At 31.1% G+C, this 23,699-nt stretch overlaps 1 protein-coding gene across 2 annotated transcripts in view; it reads left to right on the top strand.

The window, feature by feature from the left end:
* Positions 1 to 4,603: 4,603 nt before the first annotated feature.
* The window catches only part of LOC116772715 (uncharacterized), an 82,981-nt gene continuing 63,885 nt past the window's right edge, over positions 4,604 to 23,699 (top strand). Inside the window, exons 1-2 of one of the 2 annotated variants that reach the window (XR_009752777.1) lie at positions 4,604 to 5,132; positions 5,227 to 5,678. The gene's annotated coding sequence lies outside the window, so the exon portion shown is untranslated. Of the gene's footprint in view, positions 5,133 to 5,226; positions 5,679 to 23,699 lie in introns of those variants that run through there. The other variant, XR_009752778.1, reaches the window with a different exon arrangement.

Consider the following 23,699-nt stretch of genomic DNA (forward strand, 5'->3'; position numbering starts at 1 on the left):
TAAGTGAAGCTTCTAAGTGTAAGTGTTTCTAATGAATTCGCGAAGTCGGCAGCTTTGAGTGTTGATCTGAAACGTTATTGTCTTTACAGAGATCTGGTGTTGTGTACTTACTGGTGGAATATTTTTATGTGCCTACATTTTGGGATGTTGCTATTGTTAGTAAGTATGTTTCTGTGTTCGTGTTTAGATTGCATTGTGGCATTGTATTTTTTTGATTTCGGAAACAATATTATAAAAGTATATAGCTTTTACTTTAATAGTTATAGTTCCTTAAATATGATTGCGTAGGAATAGTTCATTAAATAAGTTTAAGAAAGAATTTATAACAAAGGAGCCGTAAAATCAAAAATAATATAATCAAAACGATGTTAATTCTAATCATAGTTGCTTATATGTGTGTTGCGTAGTTTTTTATTTAGTTCAAATGAGTAATGTACTGATATTTTAAGATATCTTATTAAATTCCCAGGTTTTAATATGATGGCCCAAATAGTTGTTATTGTTTATCCTTGTAATATATATTTGTATTTCATCATAAAGTTTTAATTTTTTATTTTTAATATTGAAATTAGTTTTGGGTATTTTCACATTTTACGCGAATCCAAGTTTTTAACGCATTATAAACTCACAGGCCTATTAAATTCACTAAAAAAATATAGGAAAGTCAGTACAGTATAGGTTTTAAACCCCTAAAATGTATTTTGTTGATATTTTTTTAATGTTATTTATATATTCATATTTTGAAAAGCTTATCGGGGGCGGGTTCGCTTCAAAAAAGGACACAATACCATGCGTCCGACAGAATAACAGTACAAAACGGTTCAATAAAAAAGCACTTGAAACAATAATCCTTCGACTCTGAAGGGTCAGATTCTTACAAAAGTAGAACCTTCGTTATCCCTAAAATCCACATGGCGGAAAATTTCATTTCAATACTACCCGATACCTCATCGCAAATAGCTTTGGACCCGGCTTAATATGCATTAAGGGTATTTCCCCAAAATTTTCCAGTAAAAATGTACGAGAGCAACCCGAGCGTGAGGTATAAGTGGATTAATCTACCGTCTCGTTCGCACACTCCTGCTATCCTTTTCCTTTAACCCAGGATAATTTTTGTTGTTGTTAATTGTGGAAAGGCTTTATTGTGATTATCGTATAAACTAAGTTCAATGAATGACCAAGAACTAATCAAACTTTGTGTCGAAAGTATTTATTTTTGTTATTATTTTGCTATTTTAATATTCATGAAATATTTTTTTTATATATCGTAAAATTTATTTCATATATTTTTTTTAAAAATGTTAGGACTTCGGAATTATTGTCATTCTTTATATTTCTTTAACAGTCAAAATTACAATGTGCTATTTGAAAATCATTACCTACACATTATTATTTATTATATAAATAAATGAACTTCTATCAAATAATTTTATAATTATTGATTATTTTATATCCTTTTCCATATTATCAAACATAATATTCTTCACGGAGACAAAGGTTGCGATGTAAGCATATTTTTCTGTTCCGGAACTTAATATCGAGATCAATATATAGCCACCATCGAAACCACCCCTTAAATTAAAATGTTCCGATGAAATCAAATATAAAAATTCTTATAAATCATATATTATGCGAGAATTCGTTTATTAAGATACATATTAAAAAGTTACTAACATTATTAACCAGTTAGAATAAACACTGAAAAATATAAATAAAGCAAGTAGTCGCTAAATTGAAGCAACCGCCGGAGGCAAATGAAATTTAAATGAAATAAGATAAAATGAAAATACAGACTGCATTCAATGAAATAACGACTCAGCCAATAACCAGAACCAATATTTGCTAGTCGATTATAGAAAATAAGTTTACTTTATTATTTTATGTTATATAAAAAGGAGTATTTCTTTATTACGTAACCTTAGTATTAGTTTACATCGTCGCACTTCATACGAAGCGTTTCTAGTTTCTCGTTCAATAACCGAAAATCACTAGTGTGACGATGCAGGTGGGGCTGAGCTTACAAATGACATTAGTAGTATTTATTTAAATAATAAAAAACAACATGTCGTATATTTGAAACGTTTGCATGAATTTTGTCATTGTATCATTAAATTTTAATTCATAGGTATTGCGAATTGGTCATAACTTCTGTATTAATACGACTTTGTCAGAGACCTTTGACGTTTGTACGTGTTGAATTGGTCAGTAAAATTATTTCGATGTACGAAGGGTCAAAGATCGTTGCGAACAACTACGAGAAAGCCCATTACACATACATACCGACGTACCGTAATCATTATTTATCGTATGTTTAGTCTTAATTATATTAATAAACGGAATTTATTTGATATAAAGTGATTTAATAATATTTCCGAACGTATTGGAATTCTATAATATGCCAAATCACTGTCAGCCATAATGGGTCCGTTCAAGTAATGGCGACGTCAATTATTATATATACAACTGACATCTTGCAAAACGTTTGTTTGTTCGCATTTAAGATTATAATACCACGTGTTATTTATAATGAGGTTAGCTGGTGCGACGCTATAATTATTATATATTTGATTTAATAGAATAAATATATAACGTTGGTGAAAATATGAAAGTGTTCCCACAGTTGAAATGAAAGTAAAGAGTAGACGGGTCAGGCTGGCCATTGCCGGCGGAAAAATGGAATATTACCATACCTAGTTAGAACGTGTACAAACAGGCTTTTATTATATTTGGACCGTGCGATATTATTGGCATTGTGGGAATTGATACTTGTACACATTCATAATACACCATTTGGAGAGACATGTCTCGTTTGGAATTTTATATATAAAAAATATATATATAAGACCTCATTGTTTCTAACAAAAATTTTATGCTGATTTCCGAACGTATTTACGGACTGTGATTTATGGCGCCCGAAAGAATTGTTTGTATTATATTGTTTTATATTAATCACTCCGCATCCCAATAGATTGAGCGTGACATTTATCGGGCATTGATTTGAGTTCCAAATGATCAGGAATCGTTTATCATACAATGTAAGACTTGTCTGTCTTGAATTCATAAATCATTAAATCCAATAGCTATTCCAATTATAATTCAGACGGCGGATTTTTTGTAATTTCTTTGTCTGGTTGGACTTGATTAGTGTGACGTATGTGGACATGATTTGAGGAATTTAACTTACCAAAATAAAACGATGTTCTTGTTTAATTTTAATATCGTTTGATTCTTTTAAATTAAATTTTATATAAATGTTTATAATATTTTTACACGTTACGTAAAAACAAACGTCGCCGCGGTATTCTGTCGAGCTGAATTCACATTTCCCCGGAGTGCTTGCGTTGCTGAATATAAAGAAATATCTCTAGGAGTACGTTCTTTAGAATTTATTTTGTTACAACGCCCGATCAATTTTGATACTGTAAATATTTTTTATTATCAATTAATATTAATGAAAACACATAAATATGAAATTTTGTAGTTAATTAAATATAATTGTGTTTTTTATTGAATAGTTTTTGGGAGAAACTAAAGTATGTGAACTTCGGAATTCGCTTTATAGATAAGTTAATAAAATGTGCTTTGAATACGCATATTGAAGCAAAATACAAAAGTGTCGTCTATGGTCTGTAACACGTGACTTTTGAGATCTGAGACTTTTAGTATCCATAGACATGAAAGTAATATTTATAAAATTTTGTTATCTAGAGTATGTTGTTAAAAAATAATTATAAACGCGTAGTAAATCCGAAAAATATCAGTTTTATTCCCGTGTCTTGCCTGTTTCAAGATTAGCAAAACGGACCTTCAAAATCAATTACATCCTATGTGTTATTCTGATCTAAGTCCTATATTGTATGAAAATTTCATTAAAACCGATTTAGTAGTTATTCCGGGTATGGGTAACAAACTTAAACACAAATTTTCATGTCAATGTCTTTACTGGGATGTTATTCATAGAATTATCAAGCAATTGTCAATTCTTCTTAATTAAATTTTTCAATAATACTTACTAGTCTCAAAAATAGGTTAATAATATTTCTAGTTCTTAATACAAAAACATTTTTTGTTTCAAGAGATTTTAGCTACAAAAATATATATATTATATCTCAATACAAAAATTGTATGTATTATCACGTTTATATTGCAGGTACCTAAAACCTACTATAAAATAACGCATCTTCAGAACACTATAAGCACTTACGTCATAACGGCTTCAGAGCCATTAAAGTGTCTACACTCAATCGTTAAATCTTATTAATTCATTAATTCAATACATAACAGTATATTGTGGAGTCGATGGCAGCGGTCCAACACGTGTAGCGAACAGGGGCTCAGATTACAAAACAGAAATTGTTTTTAATTTACAATGTTGCGTTCATTATTACATGGATGTAGAGAATGTTTCACATATACTTGCGATTATTATGGCAAGTTTTTTGAATATTCCAAATTCAAAGATCAAGACTGGCTGGTTCACGTGAATTAGAAAAAAATCGTTTCAGCTAAGCCAAGAGACGCTATAAGGAGGAATTGGCGCTTGGAAATCCTTGGAAAGGGAGCAAATGTGCGAGAAAAAGATAGAAAATGTAAGTAAATGAAATGTATGTATCTAAATGAGCTACGTATATAAATTGAACATTAAATAAGAGCTAAAAGATAGCCGAGACGCATTAGTGTGAAAGGGATAAAAAATAAAGGTGTCGGAAAAATAAAACCATGAATCCAAATACGTTTTTCTGTAGTCAATAGTTACATTTTTTATTTTACACGAGGAAGAGTTCTAGCTATGATATAATTATAAAGATGTTACGAACTTAAATTATAAAGTTGTAATTAAGTTTCCTGCAGAAATCCATAGGCTATTAAGTGCAAAGATATGAAAAAATATGTGTCTATCGCATCGACTGTGGTGTTGATGAGGAAAGTAAAAATGTGAGTTTAATACAAGAGACATTGGGTCGCATCCCTAGTGTAGAATACTAAAACAATTCAATTTGTACACAAAATGTTAATAAAGAGCACAATGAGTAATAGGAGTGCTGAAACAAAAGAGGTCTCATAAAAGATTCGCGAAACTTTTACAATATAGAGTTCGTTCACGTAAAACTTCTGCTGTAACATCTGATACGGTTTGCCTTTTTATTTATTATTATATTAATAGAAAGCCTTAACAATAAAAACGGTGTATTATACTAAAATATGTATTTCATTTATCACAAACAGGACTCCAAATACGCTGTTTTGCTGCTTTTTCGGCAATTTCTTATCAGTCATATACACTGAGAGTTGCTACTTATTTGTGTAGGTTGTATCCTCGAAGACGTCTCTACTCTCTTCCCGGGAGCTTCGTTCCCGGATGTTGGAATAAACAGTTATTTATACGACATTCATTTAAAGTTTAATGTTTATAAATAAAAGTGGCAACACCATTTGATAAGCCGTTACAGACATTTAATGACTCCCAGTGATATAATGATCACGATCGAGATGTTTTCTTTGTTGTTGTAATTTATTTATATAAAATGTCAAAGATTAATTATAATATGAATTTATTTTATACGAGTCTCACGTTTTTCATGTTTATTTTGTTATTTAAGCTGACGATTATAGAATTTATATTTTATGTGATTTTTTTTTAATTTATTATAAGTAATAAATGTAGTATTTGTTATGTATCATTATATGCTCAATAATGTACCAGGAGCTCATATCAAGTAAGGAAGTATGTGCTCCTACCAATAAGCGTGTCTACGTTCATATGTCACGCGGGGGGACCCAACTCTTTCCATCTTTTACCCCATTTTCCTCATTTTTCCGATCACGTGTTCGCCAATGGTAACGTGTGGAGGCGTGGCCTGTTGCAATTTCTTTGTCTGATACATAGAGATTCTTTCAACATCTCGTTAATTGCGATCTGATTTAATTAGATTTATTTTTAAAACAAATCGTTTTACAGGCGGAGCGTTGTTTTATTATTAATTTATTAAATTGTGTAACATAATATCACGTGCAACACGATACAGCCTCCATTGTCTGTTATTTAACTCCGAATAGCTCTGTATGAGATAAACACGGGCTTATGAGAAATTCTTTCTTTGACGGCTAACATAAATTGATTTAAGACACGTGAACTTTACCTACGAGGATATTGCTTTTGAAAGTCGTCCAACGTGATGTATAATTTTAATTTCTAATCTCTATGTGATAACGTCCAAATTCCTTTATAAGTTTTGTTCGACGTTTTAATGCTTTCAGCCCGTAAGTCGCTGGAGTAAAGTTCAAAATAACTTTATGTTGTATAAAAGTTTGTGTGAAAAATATTTATCGTTTAATTTACATTGACGTCCAAAAATTAACAAGTTGTCTTGTTAAATGTTCGTTGAGTATTATGTGTATTCGTTGTTTAGTTTTCGCTGATTAAAATTTCTAACAGTCCTCAGTTCTAAACTTGATAGAGAAAGCTAATTTAATATTATTTAAACCTTATAAACCTTTACTTTATAATCTCAATGGATGGTGAAAAGTCACATGATAAATGGATGTTACGCAAAAACTACGGAACTTTTACCCTTAGTATGAGTTTGGCTGTTTGCACTACATACGGAGTGTTAACAGTTAACAGTTTCGCACAATTTAGTAATTACGTAGATTATTGAATTGAAACGGGAAACGTTTGGTATGTCGGTTTACAGATCTGTGGTGAGTAGCATTTACTTCTTAAAAATAGCACGAGTGTGAAATTGTTCAAATCAAAATAAATAACTATGAAAATGTTATAAATAACTCTGCTGTTTCTTTAACAAAAAGAAACATAAATTGTAGAACGCAAAAACAAATTATTTTTGTGTATAAAAATAGTTACAAATGGCCGACATTGTTCGTTTATGGCTGTCTTCATTAAGACTTTGAAATACAGATTATTACGTATAAGTAGGAATTTAGAGATCCCCATATCAATATAATTAAAATAAATAAACAAAACATTCAATTTCTTCCCCATTAATAACATATTATATAAGTCAACGTCTTGCTTCATTATCTAAGTTGATTTGTTTTGCTCAATGATTATCTTAATGTACGGAACCGAAATGTTGTTTAAGGTAGCTCTTGACTGATTTACAAAAAACTGGTAGTCGTTGTACAACCATTGAGGCATAGTCGCATACTAACGATGTTAATGATATGTTCTCATTAACGGAACTGGACAACTACACAGCTTGATGGTTTTTATGTTACGATTTTGGAGATTTCTTAATTTCATCTCTGTATATTATTGTTGACCTTGAAAAGTAGTTTTATGTGATCCGATGTAAATGATGTTACTTAATTGTTATCGGTCTAATTGAAAACGTTTAGGACCTTGGTAGCTGGTTGTTGTGATTGGATCTTATGTTGTTGATGTTGATTCCTGAATCTTAGACCCTTTCCACACCGTGGGTGCCTCTGGGGTCGCTTCCACTAGTTGTTCTACACATCGATCAACCAATTTATACATTACAAAGAAATAAGGCATGTTATAACATTAAATCTATATTCTACTATTTTTTGTTAGCGACTTCGTGTGCTTTAGTTTTAGAATTAAAAATGTTTAGACCGGACGAACTTTTTTTCGCTTTGAGGCATTATATAAAGAGATTTTGGATTTAGATAAGTTAGTTTATTTCTTTTGGATCAAACGAGATAAATAGTATCATCTGTCTGTCCTCTGGGTCTAAGCTAGCTCCCCATCAAATCGGTACATCTGTTCTTGAGTTATAACTAGTGTTACTAATACGACTGTCTTTTATATACGTAGATTAATTGTACATAACTGTGAATTCTATCAATTAACTATATTGCCATTAATCAAACATACTCTTTTTTGTTCCGTATATTTTTAATTAAAGTTTCAAAGAATCTGTATATAAACTAAATATTATTTTATTAGAATTGAACAATTTTAAAATGGAAATCAAAATCACATGAGATCAGATGTAGTAAATTGGCCTCATGAATAGTTTAATATTTTTATTGAGCATTACCAATGTATATGTTTACTTATTAATTATAAATTAGCATCAAAGGGAAAGTAAATCTTGTTCCCACACTCACTTTACAATTGTCGTCTCCGGATTGCAGTTAAGATATCAGATACAAAGGTTAATAGGATTGTGATGTTTGATAATTTGGGTCAAAGATTATCTTATTAGAATGTAATTACTGTTATTTATTAGTGGTTAGTTAATGGAAACGCTATCTTCTATAAACATTGCACACCTTGCTCACTGTTCGTAACATGGTATGCATCTAATTTTGTAATACTATTGTGTTATAGAATTGTTTTAATTATAATGGTTATTAAATTAGTATAAAATAAAAATAAACTAATTGTGACGGTATGAAAAACTTAAGGAACAGCTTATGCTGTTATTTTTCTATGATTACAAATTGGTAAGTGAACAATCGCTAGATGTGTAGAATTTTTCTCACTCACGTATTGTTAAACGAGTCGTATTTTAAGTTAACATAAATATTCGGTGACTGACTGACAAACGGTGAAGGAAAACATCGTGAGGAAACCTGGTCTTATACTTTCTAATTATAAGATTGAAATCGCCAACCCGTCTTGAGCAAACGTGGCGATTAATGCTCTAGCCTTCTCCATGTGAGAAGAGGCCTTTGCTCAGCAGTGGGCTTCGATAGGCTGATGATGATGATGATGTGATGTTAAATATTCAATGTTATTAAAAATATATATATAAAATAATAAAATAACAATTTTATTATTACATTTTTATTATAATAGCAACGTTAATTTAGTAATTGAATTAATATTCTAATGTCAGTATTCACGTAAATTGAGGAATTCGTCACACGAGTAGGATAACTCGCAACATCCTGGCTGTTCGAATTTATAATGAGTATTAAAATTAAATTTATTCACAATTCAGCCTATTTTATATAAGCAATAAAACTGTTTTAAATTCTGTTATGTATGTTTAGAATGTTAGAATTATAATTAATATTTATAACGCCTATCCGAGTCTCATTTGGAATCTAGATTGCTAAGCAGACAGCGTTCCTGCACGGTTTCTATATGTAAACTATACTTGAATACACTAGTAGCCTAGCTATTGATATGGAGATTAGATTAGACTTTGTAAGATGACAAATTAATGTTTTTAATTATATCACGCACTACGGATTACGGACATTATTCTAGACTCCATCTAGATTTTTCAACAACGGTCAATTAATATGAGATAAGTAAAGCAAGTTAAAGCTTTGATTATTTTAAGAGATTTGCGTACTTACCTAATTAATTATTTTTCTTAATTTCTTCTTATATTACTTACTTTTCGCAGCTTTGCTCGTGAATTCGTAAGTTTGAAAAACTTTTTGTTTAGTCTCTTCTTATATATTGTATAAAGAAATCAGTCTAGTAATTCTTCCGTTAAAGAACTACACGCATATCTATTCTTACATACTTTCCTTAATATTATTAGCTTAAACAAACAATTGTTCAACTTACAGCTAGACTCGAAGTGAGTTTCGTCAATAGAGATGTTTCTATGTGAAATAATCCTAAAAAAAACATGTTTGTTAACTTCAATAATGGTAAATGATTCTTGCGTTCAAGCACGTATTATATTGGTATTTTTTTATAAATATTTACTTAACGATGATAGAAATTAACTTGACTTTAGGAGAGACAACAGAAAAACATTACACATACATGATTGTCTTTTAAATATTTCGACGATACTTTTGTCATTAAAAACTCATACATGATTATCGCCAATGAAATTATATGTAATATTATAAGTTTTTTGATTAGTGTATAAATATGTTATTGAATTTATATTTTTCTGGTGTCGGTAGTTCTTAAGTGTTGACTATTCTACAATATATTTGCGTTCCCCTTAGCTACCGCATTCCGCCTCGAGCAAATATTATAAGAGCCTTTACCTTTCCACACAACCGGTTTTTTCCTGTCCGTACACGCTTCAGGTATAAAAGAAATTATCATACAGCACTCAATAATGACGTGTGTTTATTTTTAAATAATTAATATTAATTCTAGGTTCAGAACGACGGCCTGGCTTAAGCTGGATGCACACTATATATGTGTATGTGTCAATTATATAATGATCATTGTAAATAAAAGGATAGAGGTACACAATTCTTGAGGCATATGGGGGAATATTCTGGAGAGATATGAAACTAACTTTCTAAACTTTTTTTTCTTAACGTCATGGTTTAAGAACCAAACCTTAAAAGACTATATTGCCATATCTCCATAGAATATAAAATTACATAAGTTTTAAGAAAGAGTTTTACGTTAGTTAAGTTATGTGTATAGATTTGAACATAGATATAAAAAAAAACAAGCGAAGATGCGAAAACAACAGTCAATAACTGATTATTAAGAGTGAATATTTTTCTTAATTACGGGTATATGACAACCTGTTTACAACTATATTACAGTCTTGGTTCATAAAAAACATGGTTTTCAGCAAACCATTCCTTTAACCGCAAGTGTTGTATTTAAAATGTTAATAGTGTTAAGGAAATCTCACTTTAAAAGCACTAAATAACACATGAAGGAAAAAAGCAAACTACATACTTAAATCCAAATACAAAAATATGAAATTAAATGCCACAACGATTTCTTATTTCAATTAAATAATCACAAATTGATCAAATATATAAACGTAATAACAAAATTATCCAATGATGAGGCATGACGTTGAATCCTAATCAAAATGGTTCAATGTCAACCGTGAATTAAATTGCCGCGACCTACCCCACGATCGATACCCCAAATATCTAATTACTGGAGGCGTAAAAGACCCCTTATTGATTACAAACGACCTTGGAGGAACAAAAAATTAAGTCAAAGACCGACCCAATTCTTCGTCCCCCATTGCCAAGTTTACTTAAAGAAACCTTTGCCCATTAACTCGGCTATAAAATACGTAGTTGAGAAAAATATCTGTAAAGACAGAGGCTGGCGTTTAAGAAATTTACTGCGATCGCAACAGTTTGATCATTGGGAATTTAGTTTGATTTAGTCTCATGAATTATAAGTTGAGGTTATAACTTTGTTGTTAGATAATTAATTGTCTTAAAACGTATGTAATACTATAGAGCTGTTATTTTATAAACTATTCAATTAAAGTTATATTCGGCTGTTGTTTTTTGAGTATAATATGTGATCCGTTCACGAAACTATCAAGATATTTTCGTTTGGGTACAATTAATAAAAAATAATTAAAAAGGAGTACGAATCACCGGTCGCGTGCCCTAGAGGCCGATGTCCTTTAGACAAGATCGCCCCCCAGATGCTCCGTCTCCCTCTAATTAAGCATTTAATCCGAGTACTTGTCTCTTTCCGCCTGAGGGGAACTAATATCACGTTACTTAATACCGAGTTCTTTGTGTTATAATTTCCGAAGCGCCAACGTATTTTGAAAATTCGTAAGTATCGAATAGTCGATAAGTCTTTTGTTCACTAAGTTTTCTTTGCACACGTTCAGTTCGCGGTCCGGTAAAGTGAAATCTAATACATTTTTAATGCGCTGTCTGTGATATACGACAATCGGGTATCCGACGTGAGTTAGCAATAAAAGTATGTCTAAAATATCTCTAAGTACACGCCCGCCCCTTAATATTTTCCACACTGACGCACCCGACGCCCCATATCGGAGAATTTCCATCTGAATATTTTCCTTTCTCATTGTCGTTATCTGAAAAATATGTTTTTGGTACAGTCCGTGCCTGTTAGCATTATTTACAACACGTCCTAACGGCCACACATCGATATATAGTGTTGTGATGCTTGTTGCTAACTTTTTAAGGTTGCTTCTCCTAGTTTTTGCGTGCCATCTTATCGCTGCGGAATGCTGAAGAAAAATAATACAGGGTCAGTCAAATGAATTTGAATGTTACGTGCATATGTTAGGGTTGTTTTTACATTGATGTCGTAAGCGGGCGGCGGGTGGGATATGGCAACCGGAAGCCCGAGGGAGACGCGAACGAAATGGACGGAAGAGAGGCGAAGGCAAATAACTTCGCCCTTTTATACACATGTAGAGATAAATGTATATGAGCAGAAAAATTTCGCTTCAAAGTTCCACAGTGTAACGTTAAGTATTTTTATCATTTGTCGTCATAAAATCCGTCTAGAGAGCCGTGTTTAAATGTTTTTGCTTCTGTCATTCGGTATTCGTCAGGGCGTGCCTCGCTCGATGACTCATTTTGTATTTTTTTGTGGCTCGTATGTTATTTAGATCGGTGTCTTTTAAAATTCCGACCTCGCTAAAGATTCAAGTATTCCCGCCATCTTAATGTGAATGCGCTGAGTTATCGAATATATGCAGCCATTGTAATTAATTATTATTTGGCAAAAGGGTTATAGCTACGTCAAGGTTTAATTAAATTATAGAATACACCGTTTAAATCGCTACTCAAGAAGGAATAGTACATTTTTGAAATAGAATAATAAATTAGGGTTGTCGATAAACCGTAAAGACAATAGTGTTCTTCCGTAACAAATTTCTCGCGATTAAATGGCTATAAAATAAAGAGGTTCGCATGTAATCGAGTAATTTGTAAAGATATTCGAATTGAGCCAATTTGCCTTAAAGCGGCCGAGAGACCTCTCTCAAAAAAACGAACCCGGTCTTACCGTCCATAAATTTTACAAGCAAACAATTATCGGTTCAGGTAGCGATGTATTAACTGTAAATTAAATCCTTGCTTAATATCGAAAAATCCCTTTGTGGTTACGTAAAATTCTTTGCGAAGTTGGAAATCAAAGCGCGGAATTGCGAAAGTTGCTGCCCTTTGAGAAGACCCGTTATTATTTTCTCGAGAACCTCTTTTATATAAAAGAACGCTTCAGATGGCGAGGGTGGTAAAGGGAAAAATATGACGGAGTCGTGTTATTTGCGTCCCTTACATTTTTGGTGTTCCAGAGCGAGATGGTTGGATGCTGGAGTGGCTTTTGAGTGAAGAGTCTCCACACACAGTCTCGTTACGTCATGCCTCGGGGCTCCGTGTGGGAGGGATTCGGACAAGTATTTTATGAAAAATGTAACCGTCTTTACGACAATGCTTGAAGCTTTTTGTGTAATGCAACTGTTCCAACAATAATGAGATGAAAGTTGCCAGCGCTTGTTACGGCAAACTGGGCAAGCACTCCGTCTTCCCAGAATTAGCTGTGTGGGTTGCCTAATACGAACCATTTGAGTTGAACGTTAAGTAAATATTTTCATAACTCGCTTGGTTTAAGTAAGTGTTCTTTTTTTGAAATACACGCTAAGAAATTATATAGAGTTAACGGACAAATTATATTAAAAAGACCTAAAAACCCATGCCAATTAATTCCCTACCATATATGGTGGAAGTTTGTATTGCTGTTTCTTTATAATATATCATTGATTTAAAAATATTAAAACGATCTGTTCCATTCAATACATTGACCTGATTAATAATTCGCTGTAGCGTAACACAGCTGACATATGTTGTGCTATCGACAGTTTGTAACTAGTTTGTAAGTACAAATAAGTTTTATGTCGGTGACAGTCGTCAAAAATCGAAGCAAATTTAATTGACACTGTTGTTATTTAGGAGCCGTTGAAAAGGTTTATTACATTTAAGATTAAAAAAGCCTAGTACAGAATAAGTTGTATCTTAAGTGAGATAGGGAAATATCTTTATAGAGTTAGGCAGGTTTAGTGATACATTTAAAGTATTATTAATTTATAAACATATATTTTACATAGGAGATTATTATAAATTATATTTTAAGTAGATGTGAAGAACGGTGAAGAAGTCTGTTTGACGTGTGGAAGCAATAACAGCAATAATAAACTCAGACAAACATTTTCCTTTACAGATATATAGATTCAAGATATTTCTTTATATATTTGTACAAAACATTATTAATTTTTTACAATATTTAATTCTTATAGATTGGTTTGATCTTTGACTTGCATATTGACAACTTGAATACACCTACTTATAATAGCAATTATAAAGTGTTTTACGTATTTATGTGATTTATTAATGGACATCTGTAAGGCTTAGCATTATTGTAATAAAATAATATGCCGCTTAAATCTTATCCAGAGTGAGTATTATCTTTGTTTTTCTGTAATATTATTCCCGCGACTCCCTCATTACGGAGCAAATCATTACTCGGTGAAATCGTATGGAATCAGAGGGATTGTTAGAATATACAATAGAAAATTATCTTTAAATTTATAGTAATACGATATAAATCAGATCGAGGTTTTCAGATCACGGTTCTCAGCGATATGTCATCACGAGCGTATAAAAATATGGAAATATTGAATAATATGTTTTTTTTTTTACCATTTGATAATGATGAACGTTGTAAGTACGTTTTGTAAAATTCCGTTTTTCTTGTAAGTGTTGTATATATTAAGTCTGAGTTTTATATTCGTCGAGTCGAAACAATGGTGTGGTATCGTTTGATATAATATACAAAATAAATATATACTTTTAATTAATATAATGAAAAAGTACACAAACAGAGCTAATAAATTCTGTTTTGATAAGAATCACATTTATAGTTAATGAAATTTATGTATAACAATGAAAAATAATTACAAGCAGAAATTTTCTTTGGCTGTGAATGTGTGAAAATGTTAATACTTAAACAATGTTTTAATTATATGTATATAAAAAAAAATGCTTTGGGAAAATTCTGGTTCAGTAAACATCTCGTTTTTTACGCTTTCATATTATAGGCATTGATTCATTGTCTTCGCCAATTGCGGTAGAAGAAAATTCGCCATATATCTTAACCCGCCTACACACGTATCCCCTAATGCCAGTCCCCACACATTCTTGAAACACACATCCACATGGAACACACCATGGTACATCCTAAGTTTAATAAAAATCCAAGCTAAAACAAGCCTTATATAATGATGTTAAGAGTCTTTTTACGTTTGCTCCATTGCCACCTTATTCGAATTGTATGTAAATCGCTATTGATACATTTCGTGAGATTGGTCGAAGACATACCTAAAGATTTTTACGATCTCTGATTGTTAAAGTTACACCTTACATTTAAAAGGTTACTTACAGCCAGAGATTTCACGATATAAAGGTTAATTGGTTTTATTTAAACTATTCGCTGTCCAATTTATTACCTAACTTTACGAAGTTTACGTGAGTTCAATGACACTTATGATTTTATTTCAACTGTTTAATTCTGTAACTGATTCTTTACGGCGACAAGTTAAACTTATTTATTATTAATAAAATATATTAATTATATTTTCCTATTGAAAAAAGATATATCTGGATCGACGCTGAAGTACGTATCACATTATTGATTCAGAAGATTGTTTTATTTCCTGTTAATTATAGATCGTTGTTTGTTCTATTGAATGGCATACAGAGGAAACTCCTCATACAGTTTGTGATCAATTTAGTTCTTGTTTAACCGACATCATTGAAACCGAATTGTTTAATTTTATAGACTGTAATAACTACGGAGAGTATTACGAAGTCGGATAGTATGTGGTTCCGTTAATTAAAATTTCAAACCTGCTATTGAAATTACAGTAATTTATTGAGAGGGTCTTAAAAATTTATAGCCATGTTTTATGACTGACATCGTTTGTGTCAAAGGGTTAGTAGATAAGAATATTGCTTTTATTTAAAGCGGGACAACGAACGGGCCAAAAATTATCGTAATTAAATTGGTTTTATACTGAAATCTATAAAGAAATTCTCTAAAATGTTTCACTTGATACGTATATACGGCGGACGCGAGTACATTTAGTATAATATGAAGTAATACGATTTATAACTCAACAGTACCCTGATGAATGCTCGCTTGATGAACTTGAACCGAGCTGACCCCATTACAATATTGAGGGGTGAACACTGAACGTCAAACATTATAGAAACGAAGGAGAGACAAAACTAAAATGAATTTTACGTATACGAGTACATTAATGTGCTTGTTACGAACGTTATAAAATGTTTATATTCCATTGCGTTAATTTTATTTCTAAAATTAACGTCTCACCTCATATACGATGTTTGATGTTTGATAATAGAATATATAATAGAATTCTTGAACCCGACTTTTCATTGAATTTTGTTTTTTTTTAATAAATATCTTTCTATTAATAATATGGACATTTACGGTTGTTTTAAATATTTATATATTTGAATACAGTGTGTTTCTGAACTGTTAATTAATTAATAAATTAATTAAACGATATGGGAATATTAGTTTTAAATTTGAAGTAAAAGTTTATGGAGATGTTTATTTTGTTTTAGTAGTAAATATAATTTAAAAGTTAATGAAGTTAGTTAGAAGATACTAAGATAGTTATTACGAGAAGTTTAACGTTACGGGCGCTGCCATATTAAAGTTATATATATATATAACTTTAATATGGCAATATATAATCCATATATATATATATATATATATATATATATATATATATATATATAGTGTGTTTGTTAGTCTGTGTTTGGGTGTGTTATGTATGCGTGTTAAAAACTTCACATTGTTAGTTAGAATTTTGTTTTAGAAATCATTTAAATAACTTGCTTCAAACATTTATTTAAAAAATTAAGTACACATATTATTTTTTTCTAATGACTTTATGTTCGTTTTCTATAAATAGAATTGAGAATTTTTTTAGTAATATCAAACTTTAACTCTGGTTGTTCAGTAACATTACCATGAACTAATATCGACTGAATCTAAGGACATAAGATACGACAAAGATATGTTTTTCAAGAAAGAAATGTATAATAACAAGTTATCCTGAAGGGTAGTGAACGTCTTAAGCGCTCCGCCCTCAAACTGATATATGGAACACCCTTTCTCCTATTCGCGGAATTTTTCACGATTTTTCCCCAAGACGTATGTTATATGTAGATATGTGAAGGGTCTATCACGATTCGGTCCTCATGTATGCCCAATGTTATAATATATCTTTGGGCTAAAACGGAGATGAATCGTGGCAAAATATTTTTGTATATTTTGTTGTTGTATATATAATGGAAAATCTTAAAAATAATTTATAGTATTTCTTAAATTGATTCAAATATTAACAAATCCAAGCTTTCAGTCTATCATTGTACAGATAAGAACGTTTTGCTTCAAATGTTAGTCAAATTCGCGAGCAAAGCCACAAGAAACAGTTATATTATGAATATATATAAAATATTATTGCACTTTCAAATTGGATTGTAACTTAAATAGCTAGGTTGCCGACCCGAATGCTGAGCGTGTGGATACATTTTTTCACATTTAAATTATATTTTCATAACTAGCTCAACATAAAAGTTAAAAACATAATTATACAACTGGACGTTTCTCTTAATCCCAAACGTTTGTTGCGCAACTTACTCTTGTAAGAAAGTCAAAATGTTGCAGACAGCGTCGTCTATAAATAAGATGAACGACATCAAACGAATTCTCAACATTTAATTTAAATAAACTGTCATTTCGTCTATTTGTTACCGTCATTGTTATATAATAAAGTTATATATTTAAATAAATAAAATTATCGGTAATGTATTTTTAATGGTTTCGAGGATGTATTGAATACAATTTTCCCATGACAAAAGACTCTCGAGACAGCGAGACTACCAAAAGTAAATTTGAATTGTACTCAAGTATGTTAGTTTGACTTCACACGCCACATGATTCATATGCTTTCTGAAGAACTATGTAAGTAATATAAGGTTTTTACAACTGCCATTAATGTAGGAATATAAAACGACGAAGACCTGTATTGTTTTTTATTTTACGATGTATATCGTATGTATGCAATACAGGTATGGCTTAACTATTAATTTTATTACATCCAATGACGTTTTAAACCGATTTTACTCACATAAATTAATCCAGTAAACAAACTAAATGCCACCATTGACAAAACAAAGCAATAAATACACTAAAACAAATACTATTACACAATTGCGAGTTACCTACATACCGATTGCGGTAACTCCTCGCCCACGAGGCACAACACTAGTCGATAAATCACACACCGTGAGAATCATGAGAACAACACTAGCGTTGAAAGCTAATATAGCCTGGAGTAGGAATTAATGCGATGCCTTCATAATATTATTTATATAATTATAACTTTTAATTCATATTATATAAATATCATTATCATTGCAATTATTTGATTTCCACGAATTGTATCCAATAAAATTAGTATTATTGGTCTCATTAGAAGGGTTCCTAATATACATTATACATATTATCGTTTGCTTTTCTAAGTTTTAGAATTGTTCAAAACAAGTGTTATCGCGTGATGGGAAAATAAATTGATAAATAATACAACCTTAATTTGCAATAGAAATTAATTAATAAATAAGAAAAAAACTATTATAGTTCTTTTTTAAACTTATTCCTTTTTTGTATGCCTAATTGCTTATTATAGTTTTTTTAGAATATTTCGCATATTGTTCAAAATCATCATCTCTGTTTCATCAGCAGGCTTTTAATTGCCATTATCACCATCCATCACCTACTCACACTGTGATCTGACTGAATAGTTTAGACAGGACATATTTGTATTAATTGAGGTTAACAAGAATTTAGAGACGATTAATTGGTATATTTTAGCCACTGAATGCATAAAGATTCTGCTTTTCATCCAAACATTTTTTTCCTACGTAGAAATAAAAGAAATGTATGACAATCGAAATCTGGCATGAACATAATTATTATCACTTTTTGTTCCGTTATAAAATTTTACAGGTTATATACATGTTTATATATTGGTATATATATATACATTAATTTGCCTCAATAGAAGTCAGGGTATATTTATAATTACTTATGTTTGAATGTCATAATTTACTTGATATTTTTTTTAATACAATTTTCAGTTTATAAGTCATAGTTTTTATTTAAATCCAATAATAAATCAATCACCTTTTACATTTACGAGTTTGTTCTGTGACTTTATAATTTAAGGTTTATGACTTAGGGCTATTAAAAATATAATGGAATTACAACCTTTTTGCATAATTTAGATATATGCGGATAGAGACTTGGTTCTACTTCTTACTTATCATGTGATTAATCTCCAACCAAAGACGGAAATAAATATGGATTACGGTTTACGATAAACAAATGCAAGAGGAAATTGCTATATAAATTTGATATTGAAATTCCTTACCAAAGGGGGGATATTTCAGATCAAAATGGACGGTAAAACAAAACGAAAATTTCATATGTAAGCACCCTTGGAACGCATATAAAGTGCCTTGGTGATGTTCTTGTAATATCAATTAAAAGCATTCTTAATGAATGAAGCTTCTTTATGTGATATTATTTTATTGTTACATTTCAAACAATTATAATAATCTTTGTTTTGTATCGTGGGTTTGAATACAATTGTTCGTACTGTTTGAGTGTTGTTAGAGTCATTAGCATGTAACAATAGTTTACAGTCTTCCTACGTAAATAATATTGTTTAGTTGTTAACTGTTTTGATATGGGTTAAGTATTTCAATATATTGTATTCAATATTATCTACATTTAATATGTATAAACTACATTTTTAATGGCACAGATACAAAAAATATAATACCTTGGTTTATAATCTGTATTTTAGAATTTTCTCTTGAAATTTAGTAAAGGTGCTTCAATTTTAGAACATGCACTATCTAAAATCGGGACAGTCTTCAAGTGTGTCTGAGATACAGAGGATTCGAGCACACTCTTGGATGTTCACGAACATTCAGAACGACCACTCGATTTGTGATGCTAATTTTTGAGGACGTATACTGAGCGTTTTAGGATTTAAACACTAACTAGCGCTTGAAATCTGTTGAAGTCTTTTTTTAAACCGCTGACCACACTTTAAGTTAAAAATTTAAGTATATTACTACAAATATAAAAAAAAATTCCAACCGGTTTTAATATTTTATTCTATCTATAGGAATTCTTGCAAGAATTTCAGGTTTTCTCATTATTTCCTTCATTCATAAGACCTTGGAGAAAGTATTCATCCAATTCAGCTTAAGACCTGAATGTTATTAAACACGATCGTCTATAAGAAAAAAAAAATGAATGAACATCTTAAATTATAATCAGAAACCAAACACGATCTCATCCAGAGAAACGCACTTTTTAAAATCAGGATGACCAAAAAAAAGAAATCAATAACCTATTTCATAAAAATATAAAAATAGGACGAGATCGGTAACAGCGAGATGCAGGAACACGCGCGCCTGACGACGCAATTATGAAAGAGGGCTCCCCCCACCACCTGCACGGCCTACCCCCACTTCTGAAATGACAGTTATTCAGACCATGAAGTGGGTAACGCATATAGATGTGGCTTAGCAGTCTTATCCATACTTATAAATGTAATATAGATATTGATGGTTCATGAAGTTTTAAGACAGCAATACCAACCAGGATTCCATTAAGTATATAATTTGAGTCAGCCTACATTTATGTAAAATATTCTTATTCCTCATCCATAACTCCCGGGTTTTATATATAAAGTATACAATATGCAATTTCAAAGCATAATTTTGCACCTTATCCATCCATAACCATTGTGTACTTTTGAGTGTGTTAAGTTGCTTCACACGGGAAACGTTTTAATTATAATATAATAAATAATAAGAATAATCTAAAATTGCAATCAAATTTAGTAATTTACAATAATATTTTTGATTCAAGTAAATAATAACTTGTACATATATACTTATGATATATGAAACACAGCTCAATATCGTAAAATTGTAGACAAAGAGCTTGTAAAGTTGCATGTCACATGTTTGCCTTTAGCAGTTATCTTAGTTTATTGACTGAAGCTGACCTTTTACCCAACAATAGAACGGTAATCGGATCTTATCAGACATAGAAAGGCGTATTAGACCTTAGAGGTGGCGACGTACTTGTACGACAGAGATCTCAAACGATAACAATACTTTATGAACATACTGACGTAGTAAACATCGCATTACGTTGATAAAACATTGTACGAATATACATTTATGCCAATATTATCAATAATTATTTTATTAACAAACGCGCAGTGGCAATATCAATGTGGAAGGTGTTTACGGGTATTTCTCAGCAGGTGGGGGCGTCAAGGGGTTACAGCCCCAAACCTTTTGTACCCGCTGCCATTACGGGATTTTCTTCTCAACGTGTATTTCGGATGAAAGAATCTTCCATAATCTCTCCGACACGCAATTTGAATTTTATTCACGGCTACACAATACGATTTGTCATTGTGTCATTATGAACAGTTATATCGGATTTTATATTGAAGTTGGACGCTTTATGTTTTAACTAATGTATTCTATCTTTGCTTAGATGTATTTTTGTTCTGAATGTTTTCGTGTTTGGAGGGAATTTATTGTTTGTTTGAAAATTAAAAGAAATTCAAAGGTATATGACGCTCGTAAGTTTCATAAAGGAATATTAGACATATTGTCGTATTGGAAATTAACTGTTAAATATTAATATTAGCGGTTGCAGTGTTTTTTGCATTTTTAAACGGCGCAAATGGAAGTTGAATGTTGATATATAACAAGTATGTCATACTTTTGTAGCGCCATCTTTGTTTCAAGCGTTTTCATAACCAGCCAGGCCACGTGAGCCGTCAGCCGCTCTGCTACTTGCTTAGTTCTTTTTAAATGTACTAGGTCGTATTATTTGAGCGTTCAAGATAAACTGGTGGAGAATAAAGGTATATAAGTAAAAAGAAAAATTAATGCGAAAAGCTGAAAATGAAATGGAAGAGAGCTCTTTGAAGTATGGGCTTTTATTTGAGGTCCAATGCGGTAGCTACGTCTTTTATATGGCTGCATTCACGTGACTTTACATTGCTTAACCATTATCTGGACCTTTGTTTCCGCAATATATAATATTCAGATAGTCACGTTGTTTGTTATTATATATTCTATAATTTTTTTATAAATTAAAATAATAGGTTTTATGAATGTAATCCTACCTGAATTATATTTATTATCTATCTTTGACGCCATAAATTTTATTATCTGTGGAAACTGAATCAAAAGACACATGAAACTTAATGTTATAGGTTATCGTTTATCAATAGACCTTTCTAAATGGTTTGGTTTACAAAGAAATTTGTTACTCCGTAAGTTAAGACCTTGCCTTCTAACATGCTCAACTTGATACAACTTAGGACCACCCATAAATCTGTGACCCTTTGTGATATAATAAATTCAATCTTTATCTCAAGGTTGTTTATAGTTTATTTGCTTGAAAAATCTTATATTGAATAAAAATTTCAAAACGAATTGGATTCGAAATATTTTGTAAGGAAGAAAAGTTGTTCGTATCAAGCATAGCGCAGTCCTACTTATAAATTGATGAGTGTAGCTTAAATTTTCCCTAAAACTGATATCCTGTGTGGAGTGAGGCGTGCTGAGATTTCACACCGAGTCGTCGAGACGAGGGTGGCTCAAGTACGAGCTCTTATCATTTTTATTGTGAGCGATGCAACGACTTCAGATTGCCAGGAATACACAGACATTGTGCCAGCTAGGAGGTTTTTTTTTGGTATGTGAGTAATGATTTTTAAGAGTATATCGTGAAGAATTTAGAAATATAAAATTTACAGATATATTGTCTATGGTTTATATGTCACTGTCATATTTTGACATCTTACAAATATTATATGAGCAAATAATTGTTTTATGTTATCTATGTGTGTACGTTTGTGATTCAAATAATAGCCGACAGTTTAACCGGCTGGATTTGTTGTTAACTGATCTAGCTACAATGTCTATGTTACACAAAATCAAAATATGCTGTTCTTAATCTATAAAATAAATAAATTGGAAATAAAATTTTATAAATGAGCGACAACGCGTTCCAAACTTAGTGTAAGTGAAAGTGAACGTCGGAAATAAAGTAAATGAAAATCTGAAACTGTTTGCGTTTTCTAATACATTTCAAATAATAGTAAGGAGCCACAAGCATAATACAGGTTTAGCAGTAAAAGCAAACTGTTGTCATCGTTAAAAACAATTACACAGAGGTATGGCGCTTAGTCACTCGCAAGTGTTAAGAAATAACTAAGTACACATTTGAAAGTTAAACAAATCATTGTGAATGCACACGCATAGTATAGCTGAACAATATTCTAACGAGACTGACAATAGTTATTGATTCTTTAATACTAATTCATATACCGCGCTAAGTGGGTATTGTATTAAAGCACAGGTTTGATTTCTCCCAACGAACATAACAGTCAATTAGCGTTGTTTGTTTTACAAGCCATTCATTCAACTACTGCTGCCAAGTAGACAACTGTAAGTGCTATAGCCGTACATACGCATATATTTTGAAATTTGAGCATATTTACTTTATATTAATACGTTATTATGTATACATATAACAATCATTTAATTCTTTGTCAATAATTTACTTAAAATTTCACGTTGGTAAAATTTTACTCGTAGTAAATAAATTTTATTATACTTAAAAGATGTCCCAAGTCACGACAAATATATTCATAGAATTGTATACCATATAATAATTGCAATTTCTTATAAGTTCTGAATCAAGAGATTTAATAAAAACTCATACGAATTAAATCCTATGAATTATGATAAAAAACTAACCGTTTCCGAAGTAGGAGACCATTCCAGCTATAGAGGTGTATTACACAAGCTAAGGGAGGTCTCTC

Source organism: Danaus plexippus, chromosome 12, assembly GCF_018135715.1.
Source record: "Danaus plexippus chromosome 12, MEX_DaPlex, whole genome shotgun sequence".
In the NCBI taxonomy this organism is placed as follows: domain Eukaryota; kingdom Metazoa; phylum Arthropoda; class Insecta; order Lepidoptera; family Nymphalidae; genus Danaus; species Danaus plexippus.